This window comes from Gracilinanus agilis, chromosome 4 (genome assembly GCF_016433145.1).
Source record: "Gracilinanus agilis isolate LMUSP501 chromosome 4, AgileGrace, whole genome shotgun sequence".
Lineage (NCBI taxonomy): Eukaryota > Metazoa > Chordata > Mammalia > Didelphimorphia > Didelphidae > Gracilinanus > Gracilinanus agilis.
This window is the reverse complement of record NC_058133.1, coordinates 162995176-163002304: the sequence shown is the minus strand read 5'-3', so window position 1 is coordinate 163002304 and position 7129 is coordinate 162995176. Positions and strand designations below refer to the sequence as shown.

Here is a 7129-nt window from a genome sequence, read left to right as displayed (position 1 = left end):
GTGAATTAATTTAGCTTCATGAATTTGCATGTCATCCTTGTACAAGGGCCATGAAAATCTTCTCTATATCATTCTGATTTTAGTACATGTGCTCCTGAAGTGAGCACAGGAAAATCAACTTAGGTAAAATTGTTATTTTTATTATATTGGCTCAGTCTACCCATGAGCAATTAATATTTTCCCAATTGTTAAGGTCTAACTTCATGTGAAAACTATTATATAATTGTGTTTGTATAGTAGCTGGGTTTGTTTTGGTAGGTAAACCCCCAAGTTTTTTATATTGTGAAGATAGGATTAACTTTCCCCTTGTCTATTTTGAGCTAATCAAATCAAGAACTGAAAGTACCCCTATTTACCATTAAGTATGAGAATTCTACAAGTCACTTACTAGAGTAAGCTCACACCTCCAAAGGTCACTGTTCTCCCCCTTGGGGAGTGCTAGGCAAATTGAAAGACTGCCATTCCCTTCCTGGCATTTGGAAAGATTGGTTCTGGAGATTCTCTTCCTGGTTTGAAGGAGAGTTTCCCCCTGGATCCTGTGTGGGCTTGTTGGGTGAGTGGCTGAGATTCCTACCTTGGCTTTGGAGGATGCTGCATTGGTGGAACCCTGGCTGAAGACACCACTGGAACTTCTGACTGAGAATAACTGGGAAATCCATATGGAGATAAGACTTGAGGAAGCTCCTGCTGGGGCTGAGCTGGACTTCACTGGAGAAAGGCTGGTGGCTTGTTAGGATCTGTCTCTATCTACATTTACATGTTCATTCTTCCCTCCTCTTTGTAAATAAAAGCTGCTAAGAGTCATTTTGACCTAAGCTATAAAATTTTTAAATTGGCAACCACAATATTACTTTATAACTCATATTTTACATAAAACTTAAATTTAAGCTCTGACAATATTATTTACAGTTATTTTAAATAGAATTTCTCTTTCTATCTCTTGCTTTTGGGTTTTGTTGGTGATAAATAGAAATGTGATTATTTACATGGTTTTATTTTATATCCTACAATTTTATTAAAGTTGTCAAATTTTCAGTTTTTTTGTTAATTCTCTGGGGTTCTCTAAGTATAACACCATATCACCTGCAAAGAGAGATAATTTTGTTTCCTCATTACTTCTTATAATTCCTTCAATTTCTTTTTCTACACTTAGTGCTGTCACTAGCATTTTCAGTACAATATTACATAACAGTGTTGCTAATAGGCATCCCTGTTTCACCCTGATCTTATTATCCCTAATAAATATAATGCTTGCTGATGTGTTTAGATAGAAGTCATTTATCACTTTAAGGAAAGTTCCATGAATTCCAAAATTTTCTTACTTTTTATTTTAAATAAGGAATGGGTTTTGCAGTGAATTTATGGTTTTATTTTGGGGTTTTGGTTATGTTTGCTCTTACAACAATGACCAAATCAGAACTTTGTTTTGCATCATAATATAAGTAAAAAAAATTTAAATCTTCTTCTGAATCTTTTGTGATAATCATATGGTTTCTGTTGGTTTTTAATAGATATGGTCAATTAAGCTAATCATTTTTCTTAATACTAAACCATCCCTGAATTCCATATATAAAACCCACCTAGTCATGGTGTATGATCCTGGTGATATATTGGTGGAATCCCCTTGCTAGTATTTTATTCAATATTTTTACATCAGTCATTATTAGAGAGATTAGTTTACATTTTTGTTTTTGCTACTCCTGGTTTAGGTATTGGCACCATATTTGTATCATAAAAGAATTTTGGAAGAATTTTTTCTTCCCCTAGTTTTCAAAATAGTTTATGTAGTATTAGAGTTAATTTTTCTTTGATTTTCAGTAAAATTCACTTGTGAATCCATCTCTGGAGCTTTTTTCTTAGGGAATTCATTAATGGTTTGTTCAATTTCTTTTTCTGAGATGGAGTTTTTTAAGTATTCTGTTTCCTTTTCTGTTAATCTGACCAATTTGTATTTTTATAAGTATTCAAATATTTCACTTAGATTGTCAGATTTCTCGGCATATAATGGGCAAAATAACTCCTGATAATTGTTTAAATTTATTTTTCATTGACTATGATTTCACCTTTTTCATTTTTGATACTCGTAATTTGGTTTTCTTCTTTCTTTTGGTTAATTAAAACTAATGGTTTATTTATTTTATTGATTTTTTTAAATGAAACCAGCTCTTTGTCTTAAGTAGTAGTTCAATTACTTTCTTACTTTCAATTTTATTAATCTCTTCTTTGATTTTTCAGGATTTCGACTTGGTGTTTAATTAGAGGTTATTAAATTGTTCCTTACACTGTAACTTCCCTGAAATAGGGAAATTTCACCACTTTACAAGATTATCTCCTAATTGGCTTTCCAGAATGTAGGCTCTCTCTTTTCCAATCCATCCTTCTCACAAATGGCAAATTTATATCCCTTATAGTTAGAACTGAGTATGATGCTACTTTACTGAAGAAGAATCAGTGGATCTTCTTTGTCTTTAGGACTAAGAATTTTGATTTTGATACTTAAAACATTTGACAATTCAGTTCCAGCCCATTTTTTCAGACTCATCTGACCTTACTCTCCCTTATGAATTCTATGTTGCTAACAACTTGGCCTACTTGCTATTACTCATTCATTAGATTCCCTCTCCCTTTGCATAGATTATCCCTCCTGCCTGAATATCTTCTCATTTTCACCTCAAAGAATCTTTAGCTTCCTTCAAATTACAGTTCAGGTGCTATCTTCTTTTGAGGACCTTTTCTGATCTTCCCAATTGTTAATTTTCCCATCCCTGAAACTATGTCACTTTCAGAATCAGATATAAAATGATTTTTGAAGTCCTTTCTACATTTCCAAACTTCTTATACCTTACTCACCTTAATATCCTGTTTTTTTAAAAAAAACAATGGCTCTCAATCAACTGAGCCATCCAGCTGTCCCTTCATATATTCTTTATCCAGTGACATTAGCTTTCTTATAGTTCTTTAAATATGACACTAATTATTTTCACTCTGGATATTTCCATTGGTTCTCCCTCATACCTAGAATTGTTCACTTTCTTATTCTGTTTTTCTAGAATCCTTCTTGACTCATCTAATGTTCTGCTTTCTGCCTGAAGTCTCCTTTTCAAGTTCTCTTAAATCTTAGAGTCTTCTCTCTGAGACTGCTTCTAATTTGTTCTGTATATACTTTATTTGTATATAGTAGTTTGTATACTGCCTCTACCATTTAGACTGTGAGCTCCTGGAAAACAGGGGATATTTTTTCTTCATTTTTGCCTTTCTTTTTACCTTTGGGCTTAGCACAGTAGCCAAAATATAGCAGGTGCTTCATTAAATGTTAGTTGGTTCACTGAATAAGTTAGTTCTATGGAAATTTAACACTAGCCTGTACCACTTTCTTTGGTATTCCAAGACAACCTTTGGCTTTTAAAGTGAAGAAAATTTAATATTAAAAATGAAGCTTCAGCTTGTTTCTGCCTCACCACCTCTTGTTGAATAAGAATGGAGTCAAAGAGGGGCTGAACCAAGCTGGCAGAGAAGTTAGAGACCCAACTAATTTCTGCCAAATAATCCCTCAAAAAACTGTGATATAACACCTCAGAACGAATACTGGAGCAGCATAACCCTCAAAAAGGACAGGATGAAATAATATTTCAGCCCAAAACAATTTAGAAAGCCAGCATGAAAGATCTAGTATACCAGGGTGGAAGTGGAGTGCAAAAAAGCATGGCAAGGCATGGGGTAGGGGGTGTGTGTGTGTGTGGCAACAGCACTTGGAGCCAGCTGAATCAGGAGCAAAGGCTTCTGGAGATTTCAGCCCCAGGTGGTAAGGGCAGGGGTTGGGGGACGAGGTCAGACAACTGTTCAGAAGGGGATTACAGGGGTCACTTTGGAGACTCTGTTTTTTGTTTTTCTTTTGGGAATTAATTCATATACCCCATAACTCAGGCATGTATCCTGGGTTGATCCGGCTGTTGGTCAACACCCTCCTCAGGGGGATTGCATAATTTTTGTAAAATCTAAGATTTAAAAAATTTTGAGAGAAATTTCAGGAAAAGAAACTCACTAACACCCCTAATCAAGAAAGTGAGCTGTTTGGAGAATGTGCCATAAAGAAGTCTGTGGAAAACATATACTGTATCAGAAGATCTAGAATGAACTTTGGATATAATTAATTGAACTGAAGGGGGTTGAATACATTTATTTTGAATGTAAACTCTTGTGCCAGAGGGGATTTTCCCCAATTGGCTTTTTGTCAATGTACCTACCAATAATTGGTTCAGCTCTCTTCCTCCTTTATTTCCCTCTTATCTCTGACTATTGTAACTTCCTCTTGGAAAGTGCAATATTGTATGCACCTCTAGCTAGAAGAATCTTTAGAGATATAAGCTAGCTATGTGAAATGATTCATTGGGGAGACTAAGCATGTAAATCTGGGAGATTTCAAATGCTTGTCTCCCAATAGAATCACATAGGGAATTTTGAAAGCATTTTTTATTTCCTTTGTCTATTTTTAGTTAATTAATCAAGAACTAAAAGTATCACTACTTAACTTAGTAAGTCACTAAGTAAGAGAGTTCACAAGTCACTTACTAAAAAAAAAGGTCATACCTCCAAAGGACACAAGCACTGCTCTCTCTCCCACTTGGCAGTGCTAGGCAAATTGGGAAGCTATGATTGGTTCTCATGAAATGGGAGACAGGAAATGACATGGGAAAAGGGATATAAAAGATGAGACTAAAAATAATATTTTTCTTCCTTGGTTCTTTGGTGAGGACTCTCTCTCTCGAATGGGGCATCAGTGGGACACTCTCTTTAGCATGAGCTCTGGTGAAGACTCTTGCTGGTCTTGGCCTCCTTGTGAGATGAATTGTTCTTAGTGGTTTTTCAGTTTCCTGACTCTTTGGATTTGGGCTTTCTGATTAGGACTTTGGGTTCTGGTGAGATTCTTTTTTGGTGGTCTGGAGGCACTAGGATTAGGACTTGGGGTATTTGTATCTAGGTGATTTTTAATTTGTAAACAACATATTGTAAGATTCTTTTTTTTTTTAATCCGCTATGTTATCCACTTCTGTTTTATGGGTAAATTCATCTCATTTAGTTTCACAGTTATGATTACCAACTGTATATTCCCCTCCATCTCATTTTCCCTTTTTGATTTTACTCTTTTTCTTTTCACTCTGTTCCTCCTTCCCAATGTTTTACTTTTTATCAATGCTCCACTTTCCCCTCCCTCCTATTACCACCCCCATTTCTTAATCTTTTACCCCTCCTACTCCTCTATAGGGTAAGAAAAGATCTACACTCCAGTGTGTATGGTTGTTATTCCCTTACTGAGCCAGTTACAATGAGAGTGAAGTTTAAGCATTGCTCATCAATACTCTCACCCTCCTTTCCACTGCAACAGTTTTTCATGCCTCTTTAAGTGATTTAATTTATTCCATTCCATTTCTCCCTTCCCTTTTCTCTCAGTGCAACCCTTATTTTTAGCCCTTGATTCTTCTTTTTTATATGTCATATCATCCTAATCAGCTTACTTCCACATCCTCTGTCTAGGTATACTCTTTCTAACTGCTCTAATAATGATAAAAAAAACTTCAGGAATTAGAAATATCCTCTTTCCATGTAGGAATACAAAGTTTGTTCATTGAATTTCTTATTTTTTCTTTCTTATTTACATTTTTAGATTTTTCTTGCCTTATGTATTTGGACTTCAAATTTTCTAATTAGTTCTGTTCTTTTTATCAGAAATGCTTGGAAATCTTCTATTTTATTGAATGACTATTTTCCCCTTGAAAGAATATACTCAGTTTTGCTTCATAGGTGATTCTGGGTTATAAACCTTGATTTTTCTTCTTCTGGAATATTATATTTCACATTTTCTGATCCCTTAATATCAAGGCTGCTCAGTCCTGTGTAATACCGACTGTAGCCCCTAAGTATTTGAATTACTTCATTCTGGCTGTTTGAAGTGTTCTCTCCTTTGTTTTTGGGGGCATTTGGATTTAGCTATTATATTCCCAGGAGTTGTCATTTGAGGATTTCTTTCTGGAGGTGATCTGTGGATTCTTCTATTTCTATTTTATTCTCATGTTTAAGAATATCAGAGCAGTATTCTTTGAGGATTTCTTGTATTATGATGTCCAAACTTTTTTTTATCATGGCTGTCAAGTTGTCCAATAATTCTTAAGTTGTCTTTTCTGGATATATTTCCAGGTCAGTTGTTTTTTTTCAATGAGATATTTCATGCTTTCTTCTGTTTTTTTTTTCATCCTTCTAATTTTGTTTTATTGTTTCTTGATGTCTCATGGCATCATTAGTTTCTAGTTGTCCAATTCTTTTTTAAGAAATTATTTTCTTCTGTGAGCTTTTGAGCCTCCTTTTTTATTTGGCCCATTTTTTTTAGCATTGCTTTCATTTCTCTTCCTCATTTTTCTTCTGCCTCTCTTAATTGGTTTTTTTTAAACCCTTGTACTTCGGTGTATTGTCTCATAGGTGCAAGATTGGTAAGGGTAGGCAATGGGGGTCAAGTGACTTGCCCAGGGTCACACAGCTGGGAAGTGGCTGAGGCCGGGTTTGAACCTAGGATCTCCTGTCTTTAGGCTTGACTCTCACTCCACTGAGCTACCCAGCTGCCCCCCTTAATTGGTTTTTGAATGCTTTTTGAACTCTTTCCAAATGAGTCCAATTGTTATTTTTCTTTGAAGCTTTACATGTCTTTGCTTTGTTTCAACTGTCCCCTTCTATGTCTATGCCTTGCTCTTTGTCTCCATAAAATTTTCCTAGGGTTAGGATTTTTAAAATTTTTTTCCCATTTACCCAGCCTTTTTCTTCACTTCTGCTTTTATTTTAATGGTAGGCTCTATTCTTAAGGAGGATAAGGTTCTCTGTTGAACTTCAATTCTTTTTTTTAATTTTTTTTTTATTTTTAAACATTTATTAATAATCATTTTTAACATGGTTACCTGATTCATGCTCCTTCTTTCCCCTTCACCCCCTGCACTCCCCCCACCCATGGCCGACACACATTTCCACTGGTTTTGTCATGTGTCCTTGATCAAGACCAATTTCCAAATTGTTGGTAGTTGCATTGGTGTGGTAATTTCGAGTCCACATCCCCAATCATGTCCACCCCGACCCATACGTTCAAGCA

The 7129-nt window shown here is 35.2% G+C and overlaps 1 non-coding gene across 1 annotated transcript; it reads right to left on the bottom strand.

The window, feature by feature from the left end:
- Positions 1-107, bottom strand: LOC123248130. The gene has a single exon (XR_006506228.1). It is a non-coding gene; the product is annotated as a U6 spliceosomal RNA (small nuclear RNA).
- Between the last annotated feature and the right edge of the window lie 7022 nt (positions 108-7129).